The sequence below is a fragment of the Lithobates pipiens genome, unplaced genomic scaffold, assembly GCF_037356315.1.
Source record: "Lithobates pipiens isolate NorthernLeopardFrog02 unplaced genomic scaffold, aLitPip1_a1.2 Scaffold_23, whole genome shotgun sequence".
NCBI lineage: Eukaryota > Metazoa > Chordata > Amphibia > Anura > Ranidae > Lithobates > Lithobates pipiens.
Genome location: NW_027507785.1, coordinates 319,213,399 through 319,232,385, shown reverse-complemented (window position 1 = coordinate 319,232,385; position 18,987 = coordinate 319,213,399). Strand labels below are relative to the sequence as shown.

Below are 18,987 nucleotides of genomic sequence, written 5' to 3'. Positions count from 1 at the left end.
CAGTACAGATTTCCCCCCAGTACAAATCTCCCCCTCAAGTACAGTCACCCTCTCAGGCACAGATCTGCCCCCCACCCAGTACAGGTATAATCTCAGTTATAGAATTCCCCCAGTACAGATTTCCCCCCAATACAGTCCCCCTACCAAGCACAGATCTGTCCTCCACTATAGGTATACTCACAGTTATAGAACCCCCCCCCCCAGTACATATTTCCCCCTATTACAGGTCTCCGCTTACAGTACAGAACCCCCCCCCCCCAACTACAGATCACCCCCTCCAGTACAGATCTCCCTTAAAGGAACAAAACTCTTTCCCAGTATAGATCTCCCCTTCACTACAGATCTCCCCCCCCCAGACCTTGGAATACCCACTTCTCTAGACTGACATTCACCCATCAAGGCATTTTGATATTTGCATAACTGCCCCCAAGAGACAGCTCCCCCCTCCCCAGTACAGATCTCCCCTCAGTGCAGATCCCCCAATACAGATCTCAGCCCATACATACAGTTCTACCCCCAAGCACTCCCCCCCCCCCCAAAGAACAGATCTGTCCCCCTGTACAGATATATTCCCAGCTATAGATCCCCCAGTAAAGGAACCCCCCCACTATAGATCTCCCCCTCCAGTACAGATCTCCTCTCCAGAGCAAAGCTATTTCCCAGTATAGATGTCCCCCTTCACTGCAGATCTCCCCTCTAGACCTTGGAACACCCACTTCTCTACACTGACATCCACTCATTAAAGCAGTTTGATATTTTCATAACTCCCCACAAGTGCCAGCCCCCCCCCCTCCAGTACAGATCTTCCCTCAGTGTAGATCCCCCAATATAGATCTCCCCCACAATTACAGTTCTATCCCTAAGCACGGACCACCCCCCTCCCCAAGCACAGATCTGCCCCCCTGTACAGATATGCTCTATACTCCTACTTATAGATTCCCCCCAGTACAGAACCCCCCCCCCCCCTCCCTCCAAACAACAGATCTCCCCCTCCAGTAGAGATATCCCCTCCAGAACACAACTTTTTCCCAGTATAGATCTCCCCCTTCACTAAAGATCCCCCCTCCCCCATGCCTAGACCCTAGAGCTCTTAAAGCAGTCGACCTCCATGGCGGCGATTTGCCCAGGGGAGCCAACCTGCCGCAGTATACCTGCGGCGACTGGTCCTTAAGTGGTTAAATATATCACCAGCATGCTGATGAAGAGGGGAGGAGGAGGAACCAGGGAAGGCCAGTAATATGCAGATGAAAACTTCAGCTTTAATAATGCCATTAACAGTGGAGAGGACCTCGCTACTGAAGACAGTTACTCTGGAAAGGAGGAGGCCCGGCTTTATCTTTTGACATAACACCCAACAACCTTTATGATTTAACCAAATTTATTTTGAGCTGCGAGAACCCAACTCCTGAAGTTGTTTAATTGCTTGTCCTCACCATCAGTCTTGGATGCCTATGCAATTATCAAGGGGCTCCAGGGGGGGCAGAACACAGTTTACTTTCAGGTAAACCCACAAATAAAGCTGTGACCGTGAAGACAAGAGCGAAGGATGGAAGGGAGCTTGCTAGGAGATGGGCAGGAAATCGAAAATGGATAATCCATCCTCTCCATTAGAGATGAGCCGAACACCCCCCGGTTCACACCAGAACCTTCGAACGGACCAAAAATTCGTACAAACTTTAGAACCTATTAAAGTCAATGGGACTCGAACGTTCGAAAATCAAAAGTTCTGATTTTAAAGGCTAATATGCAAGATATGCAACAGACAACACCAGCAATAAGGGGTATCTTCAGGTGTATACTGTGCTGGAGGCACACAGCACCCACTTCAACTCCTGCAGATGCCTGTATTAGAGAACACCAGCAATAAAGGGTAGATACAGGTGTATACTGTGCTGGAGGCACACAACACCCACTAACTCCTGCAGATGCCTGTATTAGAGAACACCAGCAATAAAGGGTAGATACAGGTGTATACTGTGCTGGAGGCACACAACACCCACTTTAACTCCTGCAGATGCCTGAGAAAAGAACACACTGTCCCTGCCTATCTTGCTCTTTCCCTGCACGCCGGAACACACTACACAAGGCCGCCGCGCTGGCGGCCTTATATAGTGTGGGGCGTGTACTAAACCCCCTGAGCTATAATTGGCCACAGGCATCCTGCCTGTGGCCAATTATGGCTCTCCTCGCTGCTGGCGCTGTGATTGGCCAAGCATGCGGGGTCACAGTGCATGCTTGGCCAATCATGAGCCAGCAATGCACTGCGATGGCGTAGTGCATTGTGGGCCGTTCGTACCACACGAATTTGGTGCGAACGGTCCACAAAGTTCTGAATTCGCCAAACAGACGAACGGCCGATGTTCGAGTCGAACACCGAGCTCATCCCTACTCTCCATACTTAAAGTGCATCTAAACCCAAAAACAAAAATATATCTTTCAGCTTACTAGTCCTTACATGTGGTGGCTGTATTAGTTTTATCCTTTCAGAACATTTTCAGCAAGTACAGAATCATAGATATTTTGAAACTCCCCCAAGTACAGATGTCCCCCCTTTCCAGTACAAATCTTCCAAAGTGTGAAGACTCTCCCCCACAGTACAGATTCCCCTCCCCCCACCATATTTCCCACTCCAGTACTGGCCTCCCTCAGTATAGAACCCCCGCAGTACAGATCTCCCCTCAGTACAGATCTCCCCTCAGTACAGATCTCCCCCTCCAGTGTAGATCTCCCTCAGCATAGGTCCCCTTTAGTACATATCTCTCCCCTAGTATAGATTCCCCCCTCCAGTACAGATCTCTCCCAGCATAGGTCCCCCTTAGTACATATCTCTCCCCTAGTATAGATTTCTCCCTCCAGTACAGATCTCCCTCAGGTTATATCCCCCAGTACAGATCTCCCCCCAATACAGATCCCTCAGTACAGATTTCTCCCCCCACAATACCGATCTCTTTCCCATACAGACATCCCCCCAGGACAGATCTCCCCTAGCATAGACCCCCCCCCCCCCCAATACAGACCCCCCCCAGGACAGATCTCACCTAAGTACAGATTTCTCCATCCAGTACAGGCCTCCCTCAGTATAGAACATCCGTGGTTCCTGTACAGATATCCACCCCCTGTACAGATCTCCTACAATCTAGTTCTCCCCCACAATACAGATCCCCCCCCCACAGTACAGGTTTCCCCTCAGTACAGATATCTCCCGGCATAGACCTCCCCAGTACAGATCTCCCTCAGTATAGATCCCCCTAGTATAGATTTTCCTCCAGTACAGATCTCCCCCTTTCAAGTACAGACCTCCCCAGTGCAGTGCTCTCTCCCCCAATACAGACCCCCCCCCCCCTCCCAGTATAGATGAAGTCCCAGTATGAATCCCCCCCCCCCTCCTCCAGTATATATTCCCCCAGTACAGATTCTTTCCAGTACAAATTTCCCCCTCCAGTACAGGCCTCCCTGAGTATAGAACTCCTCCCCCCATATTGATCTCCCCTCAGTACAGATCTCCCCCAGCATAGACCCCTCTTAGCACATATCTCTCCCCCAGTATAGATTTCCCCCTCCAGTACAGATCTCCTTCAGGATATATCCCCCCCAGTACAGATTTCTCCCCCCACAATACTGATTCTCTCCCCCACCGTACAGATCTCTTCCAAGTACAGATCTCCCCTATCATAGAACCCCCAATACTGAACCCCCACCCCAGTACAGATCTCACGCGAGTACAAATTTCCCCCTCCAGTACAGACCTCCTTCAGTATAGAAACCCCCCCCCCCCCAGTTCAGATCTCTTCTCCAGTACAGATATCCTCCTCTAGTACAGATCTCTCTCAGTATATACCTCCCCCCCAGTACAGATCTCCTTCAATATAGTTCCCGAGTACAGATCCCCCCCCCCCCCAATACCGATCACACCCCTTTCCAGTACAGATCTCCCCAGTGAGGTTTTCTCCTCCTAGTACACATCCCCCCAGTACAGATGAAGTCCCAGTACAGATCTGGTCCTGCAGAACAGATTCCCCACAGTACAGATCCCCCCCCCCCAGTACAGACTCCCCTCCACACCAGAGTATAGATTCCCCACAGTACAGATCTCTGTCCACTGAAAATATCTTTCCCCAGTACAGATTTCCCCCAGTACAGATCCTCTCCTAGATTACCCTCCAGTACTGTTCTTCTCCCAGTACAGATCTATTTCCCCCTTGTACAGATCTTTCGGACACTCTGGGGATATTTGGATCCCCCTATCCCCCCTTATCTATGCCCCTGAACAATTACAGAAAATACCCCGTCCGAAATGCCGTGTCTTTGACACTTCTCTTTAATTAAACTGAAATCCCAAGCAATTTTATCTTCCTCATAAATGTATCTTCTGTATATTGCAAATTAGTGTCTGTAGTACAGATCAGCAGAGCAGGCTAGGGTGACAACCCGCTCCCTCATAGATACAGTACGGTGTGTTAGCGGTGTCACCATAGGACCGGAATTATGTTACTGGCAGGATCACCAGGTGAAAATAAAAGAGAAAAAGCAAGAGAAAAGAAAACCAATGCAGCCACCACATCTAAAGACTGGTAAGCTACACTATATTCTATAGTTCTATATTTCTATAAATGCAACAGAACAAGACATGTGCGGTTCATTTCGTTACGAATTGAAATTCGGATGAATTTTTCCTTATTGGGGAATTCAGATGTATCCAAATTACGATAGCGAATACGAAGTTAAACTAATCTGAAATAACGAAAAAAAAATGTAAAAAAGGTTTTTGAATTGAAATTTGAATTTACAAAGAGAATGAAATATAAATAAAGGAATACAATAGAAAAGACTAGAATAGAAGATAAAATAATAGAATATAATAGAGTAAAATAGAACAGAATACAAACTAAAAGAATAGAAAAAAAAATAGAATAAATAATAAAGGGATAGAATAGAAAATAAACAACACTACTCTCAGATCAGTTGGACCTTTCTGTACTGTATCAGACATTTAGAATAGAAACTAAAGGAATAGAAACTAAAGGAATAGAATAAAGAATAGAATAGAATAGAAAATAATAGAATATTAGATAAAATAATAGAATAGCGTAAAATAGAACAGAATACAAAATAAAAGAATAGAAAAAATATATATATATAATAAAAAATAAAGGGATAGAATAGAAAATAAACAACACTACTCTCAGATCAGCTGGACCTTTCTGGACGGTATCAGCCATTTAGAATAGAAAATAGAAACTAAAGGAATAGAACAGAGAAGAATAGAATAGAAGATAAAATAATACAATAGCGTAAAATAGAACAGAATACAAAATAAAAGAATAGAAAAAAATATATATAATAAAAAATAAAGGGATAGAATAGAAAATAGACTCCACTACTCTCAGATTGGTTGGATCTTTCTTTACGGTATCAGGAATTTAGACCAGAAAATAATATAAACTAAAGGAATAGAATAGAGAAGACTAGAATAGAATGCAAGATACAAGAATAAAATAGAGTAAAATAGAACAGAATATAAAATAAAATAATAGAAAAATAATAAAATAAAAATTAAAAGAATAGAAGAGAAAATAAGTAAAATAGAACAGAATACAAACTAAAAGAATCGAAAAAAAAAAATAGAATAAAAAACAAAGGGATAGAATAGAAAATAAACAACACTACTCTCAGATCAGTTGGACCTTTCTGTACTGTATCAGGCATTAAGAATAAAAAAAGAATAGAAACTAAAGGAATAGAATAGAGAAGAATGGAATAGAAAATAATAGAATAGAAGATAAAATAATAGAATAGCGTAAAATAGAACAGAATACAAAATAAGAGAATAGAAAAAAAAATATATAATAAAAAATGAAGGGATAGAATAGAAAATAGACTCCACTACTTTCAGATCGGTTGGACCTTTCTGTACTGTATCAGACATTTAGACTAGAAAATAATATATACTAAAGGAATAGAATAGAGAAGAATAAAATAGAATGGAAAAGAATAGAATAGAAGATACAAGAATAGAATAGAGTAAAATAGAACAGAATAGAAAATAAAATGATAGAAAAATAATAAAATAAAAAATAAAAGAATAGAAGAGAAAATAAGTAAAATAGAACAGAATACAAACTAAAAGAATCGAAAAAAAAAATAGAATAAAAAATAAAGGGATAGAATAGAAAATAAACAACACTACTCTCAGATCAGTTGGACCTTTCTGTACTGTATCAGACATTTAGAATAGAAAAGAATAGAAACTAAAGGAATAGAATAAAGAATAGAATAGAATAGAAAATAATAGAATATTAGATAAAATAATAGAATAGCGTAAAATAGAACAGAATACAAAATAAAAGAATAGAAAAAAAAAATATATATAATAAAAAATAAAGGGATAGAATAGAAAATAAACAACACTACTCTCAGATCAGCTGGACCTTTCTGTACGGTATCAGCCATTTAGAATAGAAAATAGAAACTAAAGGAATAGAACAGAGAAGAATAGAATAGAAGATAAAATAATACAATAGCGTAAAATAGAACAGAATACAAAATAAAAGAATAGAAAAAAATATATATAATAAAAAATAAAGGGATAGAATAGAAAATAGACTCCACTACTCTCAGATTGGTTGGATCTTTCTTTACGGTATCAGGAATTTAGACCAGAAAATAATATAAACTAAAGGAATAGAATAGAGAAGACTAGAATAGAATGCAAGATACAAGAATAAAATAGAGTAAAATAGAACAGAATATAAAATAAAATAATAGAAAAATAATAAAATAAAAATTAAAAGAATAGAAGAGAAAATAAGTAAAATAGAACAGAATACAAACTAAAAGAATCGAAAAAAAAAATAGAATAAAAAACAAAGGGATAGAATAGAAAATAAACAACACTACTCTCAGATCAGTTGGACCTTTCTGTACTGTATCAGGCATTTAGAATAAAAAAAGAATAGAAACTAAAGGAATAGAATAGAGAAGAATGGAATAGAAAATAATAGAATAGAAGATAAAATAATAGAATAGCGTAAAATAGAACAGAATACAAAATAAGAGAATAGAAAAAAAAATATATAATAAAAAATGAAGGGATAGAATAGAAAATAGACTCCACTACTTTCAGATCGGTTGGACCTTTCTGTACTGTATCAGACATTTAGACTAGAAAATAATATATACTAAAGGAATAGAATAGAGAAGAATAAAATAGAATGGAAAAGAATAGAATAGAAGATACAAGAATAGAATAGAGTAAAATAGAACAGAATAGAAAATAAAATAATAGAAAAATAATAAAATAAAAAATAAAAGAATAGAAGAGAAAATAAGTAAAATAGAACAGAATACAAACTAAAAGAATCGAAAAAAAAATAGAATAAAAAATAAAGGGATAGAATAGAAAATAAACAACGCTACTCTCAGATCAGTTGGACCTTTCTGTACTGTATCAGGCATTTAGAATAGAAAAGAATAGAAACTAAAGGAATAGAATAGAGAAGAATAGAATCGAGAAGAATAGAATAGAGAAGAATAGAATAGAAGATAAAATAATAGAATAGCGTAAAATAAAACAGAATACAAAATAAAAGAATAGAAAAAAATATATATAATAAAAAATAAAGGGATAGAATAGAAAATAGACTCCACTACTCTCAGATCGGTTGGACCTTTCTGTACGGTATCAGGCATTTAGACTAGAAAAGAATATAAACTAAAGGAATAGAATAGAGAAGAATAAAATAGAATGGAAAAAAATAGAATAGAAGATACAAGAATAGAATAGAGTAAAATAGAACAGAATAGAAAATAAAATAATATAAAAATAATAAAATAAAAAATAAAATGATAGACGAGAAAATAAAAGAATAGAAGAGAAAAGAATAGAAACCCCAAAAAATTGATTTTCAAATAGAATAAATTCAAATTAGACTACAATAGGAAAGAATATAAAAAAAAAAACAGAATAGAAAAGACTAGAATAGAAAATCAAATAAAATAGTAAATAATAGAATAGTATAGAATAAACACTAGAAAGGAATAGAATAGAATAGAATAGAAAGAATATAACTGTTGAAACCTTGTTTAATTTTATTCAATAGTGGTACATAATTATCTTGATATAGATCTATTATTGATACTGACAGAGATACTCCCAAGTATTTTAATCCCTTTTGCTTCCATGTAAAAGGGATGCAGCGTTCTAAGGGCCCGGCCTTCAGTTGAAGGAACCAAGATATTTAATATCTGTTTTCTCCATCTTGATCTGAACCACTTCCATACCGGCCCTCTTCTGGCACTCTCTCTCTCTCTCTCTCTCTCTCTCTCTCTCTCTCTCTCTCTCTCTCTCTATCTATCTATATATTTTTTTTAGCAGACACCCTAGGGAATAAAATGGCGGTTGTTGCAACTTTTTATCTCACACGGTATTTGCACAATTTTTAAAACCTTTTATTTGGGGGGGAAAAAAACAGTTTCATGATTTAAAAAATAAGAAAACAGTAAAGTTTGCCCAATTTTTTTGTATAATGTGAAAGATGATGTTACGCTGAGTAAATAGACACTTAACACGTCACGCTTTAAAATTGCGCCCGCTCGTGGAATGACGCCAAACTTCGGTACGTAAAAATCTCCATAGGCGACGCTTTACTTTTTTTTTTTTTTTTTTTTTTACAGGTTACATGTTTAGAGTCACAGAGGAGGTCTAGTGCTGGAATTGTTGCTCGCAATAAGACCCTCATCTGTCCTCCAGGCTGGAAAGCATCGGATCGAGTAAAAAAAAATCCCCCATCTCATGCTGACAGCCGCCATCGCAGTTTTGTTTACATCTGAGGCCCGGATCATCTGGTCACCGGCCATCTCTATGGTCGTCATCCGGCGGCGGACGATTCCTTCTCCAGGAGAGCCCGGATGGTGGCGGGGGGAGTATGGGGGGAGGGGGTGTCCCCTCCCGTCGGCTGCCAAAACGATCAATCGGCGGAACATGCGGGTTTCAGTGCGTTTTTGGTGCATCCTGGTGTGTTTTTGATGCATTTTACAGCTTTCCAGTCCAGTCCAGTGCGGGATAAAAGCAGCATGCGCTCTATTTTTTTTTTTTTTCTGGAACTATGCCATTGAAAACCATGTATAGTAGACATGCGTTTTTGATGCATTCCGGGTGCTTTTTTTGCATGTGCGTTTTTGATGCATTCCAGTGCATTTTCAATGTGTTTGTGGTGCATTTTTTGATGCAGTCCAGTGCACCCCCCCCCCACCCTTTTTTTGGCTTAACCTTAAATAAGGACATGTGCGTTCCAGTGCGTTTTCATCCGGAACGCAGTCCAGATGTGTTCCAGGTGATTTCTGCATGCGCGTTTTTTTACATGTTTTTGAGGCAGTCCAGTGCGTCTTTGATGTGTTTTTGATGCAGTCCAGTGCATTTTTCCCCTCCCCTCCCTCTTTTTTCTTAACCTTAAATAAGGACATGTGGGTTCCAGTGCGTTTTTGGTGCGTCCCGGTGCGTTTTTGCACTGGACTGAACCAAAAATGCACCAAAAAAACACATAAAAAACGCACATGCAGAAAAGCGTTCGGGATGCATCTGGACTGCGATTCTATTCTTAATAAGGGCCAGTTCACACCATAGAAACGCAGTCCTGATGAATTCCAGGTGCTTTTTTTTTGCATGTGCATTTTTGATTCATTCCAGTACATCCCCCCCCTCCCCTTTTTGGGCTTAACCTTAAATAAGGACACGTGCGTTCCAGTGCGTTTTAGGTGAGTTCCAGTGCGTTTTAGGTGCGTTTTCATCTGGCATGCTGTCTGGGTGCGTTCCAGATGATTTTCTACATGTGCGGGTTTTTACGTATTTTTGAGGCAATCCAGTGCGTCTTTGATGCGTCTTTGATGCAGTCCAGTGCATTTTTGCCCCCCTCTTTTTTCTTAACCTTAAATAAGGACATGTGGGTTCCAGTGCGTTTTTGGTGCGTCCCGGTGCGTTTTTGATGCATTTTACAGCGTTCCAGTACAGTCCAGTGCAGGATAAATGCAGCATGTTCTACTTTTTTTTCTGGAACGCACTGCACTGGTGTGAACTGTGCCATTGAAAACCATATAACCTACTATCCCTGCGTTTTTGATGCGGAAAAAAAAAACACACACTGGACTGCATGTGGTGTGAACTGGCTCTAAGAAAAAAAGAGGAGATGGGGGAATGCACTGGACTGCACCAAAAACACATAAAAAAACGCACATGCAGAAAAGCATCTGGAATGCATCTGGTCTGCGATTCTATTCTTAATAAGGGCCAGTTCACACCATAGAAACGCAGTCCGGATGAATTCTAGTTGCTTTTTTGTATGCGTGTTTTTGGTGCATTCCAATGCGTTTTCGATGTGTTTTTGGTGCGTTTTTGATGCAGTCCAGTGCATTCCCCCCCCTTTTTTTTGGCTTAACCTTAAATAAGAACACATGCGTTCCAGTGCGTTTTCATCTGGAACGCAGTCCGGACGCGGTCCACATGATTTTCTGCATGTGCGTTATTTTAAGTGTTTTTGAGGCAGTCCAGTGCATCTTTGATGCATTTTTGATGCAGTCCAGTGCATTTTTGGCCATCCCCCTCTTTTTTTATTAAACTTAAATAAGGACATGTCCAGTGCGTTTTTTATGCGTTTTACAGCATTCCAGTCCAGTCCAGTGCAGGAAAAAGGCAGCATGCTCTCTATTTTTTTTTTTTTCTGGAACGCACTGGAACTGACTGCACTGGTGTGAACTATGCCAATGGAAACCATATAACCTACTATACATGTGTTTTTGATGCAGGAAAAAAACGCACTGGGCTGCATGTGGTGTGAACTGGCCCTAAGAAAAAAGAGGGGGGGGGAATGCACTGGACTGCATCAAAAACGCATTTTTACATGTTTTTGAGGCAGTCCAGTGCGTCTTTGATGTGTTTTTGATGCAGTCCAGTGCATTTTTGCCCCCCCCCCCTCTTTTTTCTTAACCTTAAATAAGGACATGTGGGTTCCAGTGCGTTTTTGGTGCGTCCCGGTGCGTTTTTGCACTGGACTGCATCAAAAACGCACCAAAAGCACATAAAAATGCACATGCAGAAAAGCATCCGGAATGCACCTGGTCTGCGATTCTATTCTTAATAAGGGCCAGTTCACACCATAGAAACGCAGTCCGGATGCATTCCAGGTGCTTTTTGCATGCGCGTTTTTGATGCATTTTTGGTGTGTTTTTGATGCAGTCCTGTGCTTCCCCCCCCCCCCCCACTTTTTTTTTATTAACTTTTAATAAGGTTTTAGGTGCATTTTAGGTGCGTTCCAGTGTGTTTTCATCTGGGCGTTTTCCCTAAAAAAAAAAGAGGGGGGAGCACTGGACTGCATCAAAAAATGCATCAAAAACGCACTGGACTGCATCATAAACGCGCATGCAGGAAAGCATCTAGACTGCATTTCTATGGTGTGAGCTGGCCCTCCCCCTGATTGCCAAGGCTTTACTTTCACGACATCGCAGCGAGACGCTCAATATTCGCTCAGCTCTCGCGGCAAAGTTTTAGGACGAGTTCTAAAAAAGTATTTAAAAAAAAAAAAAAAAGTTTAGGATGTGAAAGGAAGTTCGGCGTGAGATTTTATTACGTGCGCGCGCTCCGATCACAGCTGCAGAACATCAGAAAACAGCGGCGCAAATGCTTCGCCCAGTTGGCAACCGCCGCCATTTCCCCGTCTGCACATCGATCCCCCCCTCCCCCCTACACAATCCAGCCCCTCGCTTCGTCCTAGAAGACGTGGAATAGAATATGCTAATGGAGTGAGATTGCCGGAGATAAGCCTGCATGGATGCCTGGCATTCCTCCGCACCTGACCGCCTGAGGGATGCAGGTGTGTGTGTGTGCCTGAAATCCGATAGCAGCTCCGCGCTGTGGCCTCCGCGCCGGCTCAATGGATTATTCTCATTATCAATACTGGCATCAAAGAGGGGCAAAGAAGAAGAAAAAAAAAACGGAGCCTCGCACCTGCCAAAAAAAAAAAAAAGAATTTTCGTTATTAAAGCGACAGATTTTTATCTCCGCGTCTGCCACCGTGCCAGCGGCGTCTTTGGCGGGGGCCGCTCTGTGAAGCTGACGCACGCCGCGGCAGAATGCTGACTTTGAAGAAAATCTTTATGCATCAAAGTAACGACGAGCGGAAAGGGATTAATTCGCCGCCGTAACGGGAGTTAAACTTTAAAACGTATTTTATTTTATTTTTACGGGGGGGGGGGAACACGACGGATAAATATTAGAGCCTACATATCCCATCGCAGCGGGCTCTCCCGATGACATCATGGAGACACACGTATTCATCGGATGACCTGATTGGGTGATGTTTGATGAGCACGACAACGTATGTCCTTTAAGCCCCATACACACTATTAGATTTTCTGCAGATTTACCAAAACCGTGTAATATGGAGGTCAAACCTTAAGGGCCAGTTCACACCATAGAAACGCAGTGCAGATGCTTTTTTGCATGCACGTTTTTGATGTTCCAGTGCATTTTTGATGCATTTTTTGAGCATTTTTGATGCCTTTTTGGAGCATTTTTGATGCCTTTTTGGAGCATTTTTGATTCGGTTCCAGTGCATGTTCCTCCCCTTTTTTTCCCTTAACCTTAAATAAGAACATGGGTGTTCCAGTGCATTTTTGGTGCCTTTTGGTGTGTTTTTGATGCGTTTTACCACGTTCCAGTACAGTCCAGTGCAAGAAAAATGCAGCATGGAACTGGAACTGGAATGCACTGGTGTGAACTATGCCATTGAAAACCATATAACCTACTTCGTAAACGCACTGGACTGCATGTGGTGTGAACTGGCCCCAATAGTTTCAATTTGTATGCAATCAGGCAGGTCCCGGCACTATATGGTTTTGGTAAATCTGAAGAAAAAGATCTGCAGACAAATCTACTAGTGTGTATGGGGGTCTTAGGTTTCATTTAGACTTGCATTTGGGGGAGCGGCAAAAAAAATATATATTTTTTTTTTTTGTTGCTACCTGCCAACCCCCTTAAGCTGCAATAGGCAAGGGATGGTTCACTTCACATTCACAGCTAAGTTCACCAGACATGTAGCGATCGTCGGGTGGCAAGCGATCTGAAAGTGCATGTACTTTTATTCTGTGCAGATAGGGGGGAAAAAAACTAAAAAACAAATGTTATTGGGCTATTTCCTGTGCTGGACAAATGTTTTTCATTGATTTAAAACAGAAATTAACTCTTTTGACCATTAGATGGCGCTAAGTATGATAGGAATGACTTATGACACTTAGTGCCATCTAGTGGCCTGCTTCAATATTTTTCACTTTTTTTTTTTTTTTTTTTTTTTAAATAAAAAAATTGCAGTGCAATTCACCCAATGAAAGTGCATGTACATTTTTTATTTTTTTTGTGCAAATGGGGCAAAAAGAGCTCCAAACAAATGACATTGGGCTGGACAAGTATTTTTCATTGATTTAAAACAGAAATTAACTCTTTTGACCATTAGATGGCGCTAAGTATGATAGGAATGACTTATGACACTTAGTGCCATCTAGTGGCCTGGTGCAATATTTTCCACTTTTTTTTTTTTTAAATTGCAGTGCAATTCACCCAGTGTAAGTGCATGTACAATTGTTCTGTGCAAATGGGGCAAAAAAAAAAATCGAAATAGAAATTTTTATCGATTTAAAACAGAAAATAACTCTTTTAACCAGATTCGAATCGTTTTCAAACCGTTTTCGAATACTTTTCTAATACATTTCGAATTCGAATAGTTTTTTTTCGGACGCGGATTCTAAAACTTTTTTTTTAATTCGAATAGTTTTACAATTTCCAAAGAGAATGAAATAGAATAGAAAATAAAGGAATAGAATAGATTTTTTTTTTTTATATTCCATTTCTTTATTTTCTATTTAATTTTATTCTATTTGGAAATTGGAAAGCTTTTTTCGAATAGGAAAACCTTTTTGAAATCAATTTTTTTTTCGAATTTGAAAAATGATTCGAAAACTTTTTGAATCCATCCGAATTCGAAAAATTCAAATCAATTGGAAAACGAATAAAAAAAAAATAAACAAAATAAAAATTTGGAAAACGAATGAAACGAATGAAACAAATGTAACCAAATCGGATTTATGTAAATAACGAATCGAAAATAAACAATTTTTTTTTTTCGTTCTGCACATGCACAGCTACTTGGTTTAGATGAGAATCTTGGAAGCACCTAAAAAAAATAGTAGGGGTGGGGAGTGAAGTGTTGTCCAATTATAAGGGTGGGAGGGGGAGGGGTGTTAGGGTGTTAAGTGGATGGGGAGGGTGAAGATTAACCAGAACTACAATTACCTGCCTAGGTGAGAACCATGGAGCCTGCCCAGAAATAATTTATTGGGAGACAATGATGTTACATAGTAGGTGAGGTTGAAAAAAGACACAAGTCCATCAAGTCCAACCCATGTGTGTGATTATGTTCAACTGTAAGAATGGGGGGGCAAGGGTGGATTGGGGAGAAGGTCTACTTTAAGGGGTGCACACCAGAACTACAACTACAAGAATCCTGGAAGTAGCCAAAAAAGAGGTATGGGGGGGGGATAAGTTATAAGAGTGGAAGGGGGAGGGCTGGAAGCACCCCCAAAAAAGGTATTGGGGAGGAAAAATTGCGAGAGCAGGACGGGGAAGAGCTACAAGGGTGTTAAGTGGATGGGGGACAGTAAAGGTCAACTCTAAGCCCGTGGTCGGACATTCCGACCGAAAATGTCAGTTCGGACCGTGTTGTCGGGTAATCCAACCATGTGTGGGCTCCATCGGACTGTTTCCGTCGGAATATCCGACCGACAAAGTTTTAGAGCTGGGCTATAAAATTTTCCGACAACATGATCTGATTGGACTTTGTCCGATTGTTTGTAGAGAATTCCGATCGGACAAAGTGCCACACATACTCAGATCAAATTCCTACACCAAAGCTATTGGCTACTAGCCTGAACGTAGCCCCGTCGTAACAAAATAACGTCATCACATTCTGAACAATCGGATTTTACGACAACTTTGTCCGACCGTGTGTATGCAACACCAGTTTCGGACAAAATCCGTCCGAAAAAATCCGACGGATTTTGTTTTCCGGAATGTCCGACCGTGTGTACGAGGGCTAAGGGGTGCACATCAGAACTACAATTACTCAACAAGAATCCCGGAAGCGTCCAAAAAAATAAATAATTATTGGGGAGAAAAAACAATTTCCAATTGTGAAAGAAGGAAGGGGGGGGAGGTGCAAGGGTGGTGTTAATTGGATGGGGGGGTAACGAAGGTCCGCTTTAAGGGGTGCATGCCAGAAATATAACGACGTGCCTAGCCGAGAATCCTAGAAGCACCCCTAAAAAGATTGTTGGTATAGATAATAAATGATGTCCAGTTATAAGAGTTGGAGGGGGGAGGGCTCCAAGGGTGTTAAGTAGATGGGGGGTGAAGGTCAACTTTGAGGGGTGCACACCAGAAATATAATTACTTGTCTAGATGAGAAACCCAGAAGCAACCCCAAAAAAATGTGTTAGGGGGAAAACATTACATTCAATTGAAAGCAGGAAGGAGGAGAGGTGCAAGGGTGCTAACTGGATGGGTATGTTGAAGGTCCGCTTTAAGGGGTGTAGGCCACAGCTACTACTACTTGCCCAGGCAAAATGGAAGCACCCCCAAAAAAAAAGGTATTAGGGAGGAAAAAAATTACTCCAATGGTGAGTGAGCGGGGATGGGGAGTGTAAAGGTCAACTTTAAGGGGTGCATTCCAGAACTACTGCAACTTGCCTGGGCTAAAAAATCCTAGAAGCACCCTCAAAATAAGGTATTGGGGAGAAAGAAAAGGATGTCTAGTTGTGAGAGCAGGACGGGGGGAGGGCTGCAAGGGTGTTAAGTGGATGGGGAGAGTGAAGGCCAACTCTAAGGGGTGCACACCAGAACTACAACTACTTGTTCCACAGACAGGTCCCCATTCAGACATAGAGCTCCAGGAACCAGTATGGAGAATCTGGAAAACATGAATTCCTCATTTCGAAGCTCCAACAAGATTTTTTTTTTTTTTTCCGTCTGTTATGACTGCGAGGAAAAAGCTGACGTTCAGCCAAGAGAAGCGGGGACGTACCTGAAAACAGATCCTCGGCCCCTCCACGCAGGCTCGCTCACATGTCTGACCAAAGGACGGATTCCACAACTCCAGCCAAGTTCCTTCCACTCCCTTGACGAAGCAGGAGGACAATGACGGGGGATTTGTGTCCTCCACCACTTCAGTGGAAACAAAAGAAAAGCAGGAACTATGTGTAACTCCCCGAGAATTCCCCGCACTGCCCTGGAGTCACAGATGTTTCACTGATTCCATGAGATAGCAAGTCCGAGAATCCCGGAATTTGCCTGTTGCTATTAGTTATGCATTCTAGACCGAGATCTGTAGGCCCTGATTATACGTCCCGGATCGCATTCCCTGTTCGGGGGAAGATATTGCAAAACTGATGGAACCCTTTATGTTCTATAAAAGACACTCAACTCATTCTATGGAATGCTTTTTGTTACATTGTATTATTTTCTTAATGTGACACCAAACTGGTTTAACCACTTTCTGACCAGCGACATACTGGTAAGCCGATGAATTGGAAGGGTGATATCTCAGATTGGAAGGGTGATATCTTGGAATGGGATGGTTATATCTCGGAATGGGATGGGTGATATCTCAGATTGAAAGGGTGATATCTCGGAATAGGGTGGTTATATCTCGGATTGGAAGAGTGATGGGTGATATCTCAGATTGGAAGGGTGATATCTCAGATTGGGATGTATATATCTCGGATTGGGATGGATATATCTCGGATTGGGATGGATATATCTCGGATTGGGATGGATATATCTCGGATTGGGATGGATATATCTCGGATTGGGATGGATATATTTAGGATTAGGAAGGTGATATCTCAGATTAGGATGGATATAGCTCAGATTGGAAGGGATATAGCTCGGATTGGAAGAGTGATATCTCGGATTGGAATAGTGATATCTCGGATTGGAAGGGTAATATCTCGGATTGAAAGGGTGATATCTCGGATTGGAAGGGTGCTATCTCAGATTGGGAGGGTGATATCTCGGAGTAGAAGGGTGATATCCCAGATTGGAAGGGTAAAATCTCGGATTGGAAGGGTTATATCTTGGATTGAAAGGATGATATCTCGGTATGGAAGGGTTTTATCTCGGTAAGGAAGGGTTTTATCTCGATATGAAAGGGTGATATCTCAGATTGGAAGGGTTTTATCTCGATATGAAAGGGTGATATCTCAGATTGGAAGGGTGATATCTCAGATTGGAAGGGTGATATCTCTGATTGGAAGGGTGATATCTCTGATTGGAAGGGTGATATCTCTGATTGGAAGGGTGATATCACTGATTGGAAGGGTGATATCTTGGATTGGGATGGATATATCTCGGATTGTAAGGGTGATATCTCAGATTGGAAGGGTTTTATCTAGGTATGGAAGGGTGATATCTTGGATTGGAAGGGTGATATCTCTGATTGGAAGAGTTATATCTTGGATTGGAAGGGTGATATCTGGAATTGGGATGGATATATCTCGGATTGGAAGGGTGATATCTCGGATTGGAAGGGTGATATCTCGGATTGGGATGGATATATCTCGAATTGGGATGGATATATCTGGGATTGGAAGGGTGATATCCCGGATTGGGAGAGTTATATCTCTGATTGGGAGGGCGATGTTTCAGATTGGGAGCCGGAGGGTTATATTTGGGCCAAATATAAATTCTGAGGAATTTTTGGTTATTCGAAGATTTAAGATCTCCAAATAACATAGTAACGAATTTGTTGAAATTCATTTAATTTTGTCTCATATACTAGTTTTCTAACAAAATTCCAAATTTTCGTAACGAAGAGCCTGGTATGGATTGGCTAGAGCGAACCCTACGTTGTTTTTTTTTTTTTTACTTTCATTGTCGGCATTCTTTTATTTACATTCAGCTGTCAGTGGGGAAGCCCGCTGACATCGGTTGTCATCAGTTGTTAAGGATGCAACGGCCGGCTCCCCAGCACAACCAGCAATTCTTCACACAGATTTTGAATCCTTCCAAAAATTTGGAATTAGTTAGGAAATTATTAAACAAAAGAAAATTAAATGAAACGAATTCTGAAAGGAATCAATGAAAACAAAATTAGTAACATAATGAATCTAAATGGAACCAATAAAACAAATGTTCCCGTTCTGCACATGTCTAGCTGTCCTTTTACAATCTGCCGATCACCTGCCACAAGCAAGGTCCTGCACCGCCATCTTCTATGGCTGTTATATCAGGGGGCGGCTGTCTCTTCTGGATTCTTGCCATTGATGCAGCACTTCATCAGGGGAAGGGCCGATAATAGTGCCAAATGCCAGGGACCACCAGGGACCACAATTGCTGAATACCAGGGATCACCAGGGATCCACAAGTGCCGAATGCCAGGGACCACAAGTGCAGCATGTCTGTCCCATCAGTGCAGAGTGGGTATTATTATTAGAAATCACTTGTATGATACAGTGGGGATCTCCCGCGATGTCAGGTATTGTATATCTGAACACCGATCACTGATGACCGCGATCAGTGTTCTGATATACTATACCTGACACTGTGGGACATCCCCTCTGTGTCAAGTGATTTCTAATAATAACCCCCGCTCTGCAAAGAGATAGCGATAGCGGGCGGACGACAGCGGTGACAGCGGAGGGGCGGATTGCTGGCAGGGAGGAGGAGGAAGGAGGAGAAGGAGGAGGACACCTCCTCCATGGGCAGGACAGACCGGGGGCTGTGAGACCCCCTCCACCAACTACATCTCTGCTTCCTTCCTGCTCCTTTTCAGAGGACTACAAGGGAGTGTGTCAGACCGCTGGCTGAGCTCAGGAGAGGGATAGCAGCCAGCGGTCCTACAAACAGGATGTCAGCAGGCAATAACTTTTTTTCAGCAAGTTCAGCAGCCT

General features: G+C 41.3%; 1 protein-coding gene across 1 annotated transcript in view; it reads right to left on the bottom strand.

Annotated features, from left to right (window-relative positions):
• Positions 1-16,417, bottom strand: part of LOC143926656 (FRAS1-related extracellular matrix protein 1-like) — a 264,491-nt gene extending 248,074 nt beyond the window's left edge. Inside the window, 1 exon segment of the mRNA XM_077450596.1 lies at positions 16,122-16,417. The gene's annotated coding sequence lies outside the window, so the exon portion shown is untranslated.
• Between the last annotated feature and the right edge of the window lie 2,570 nt (positions 16,418-18,987).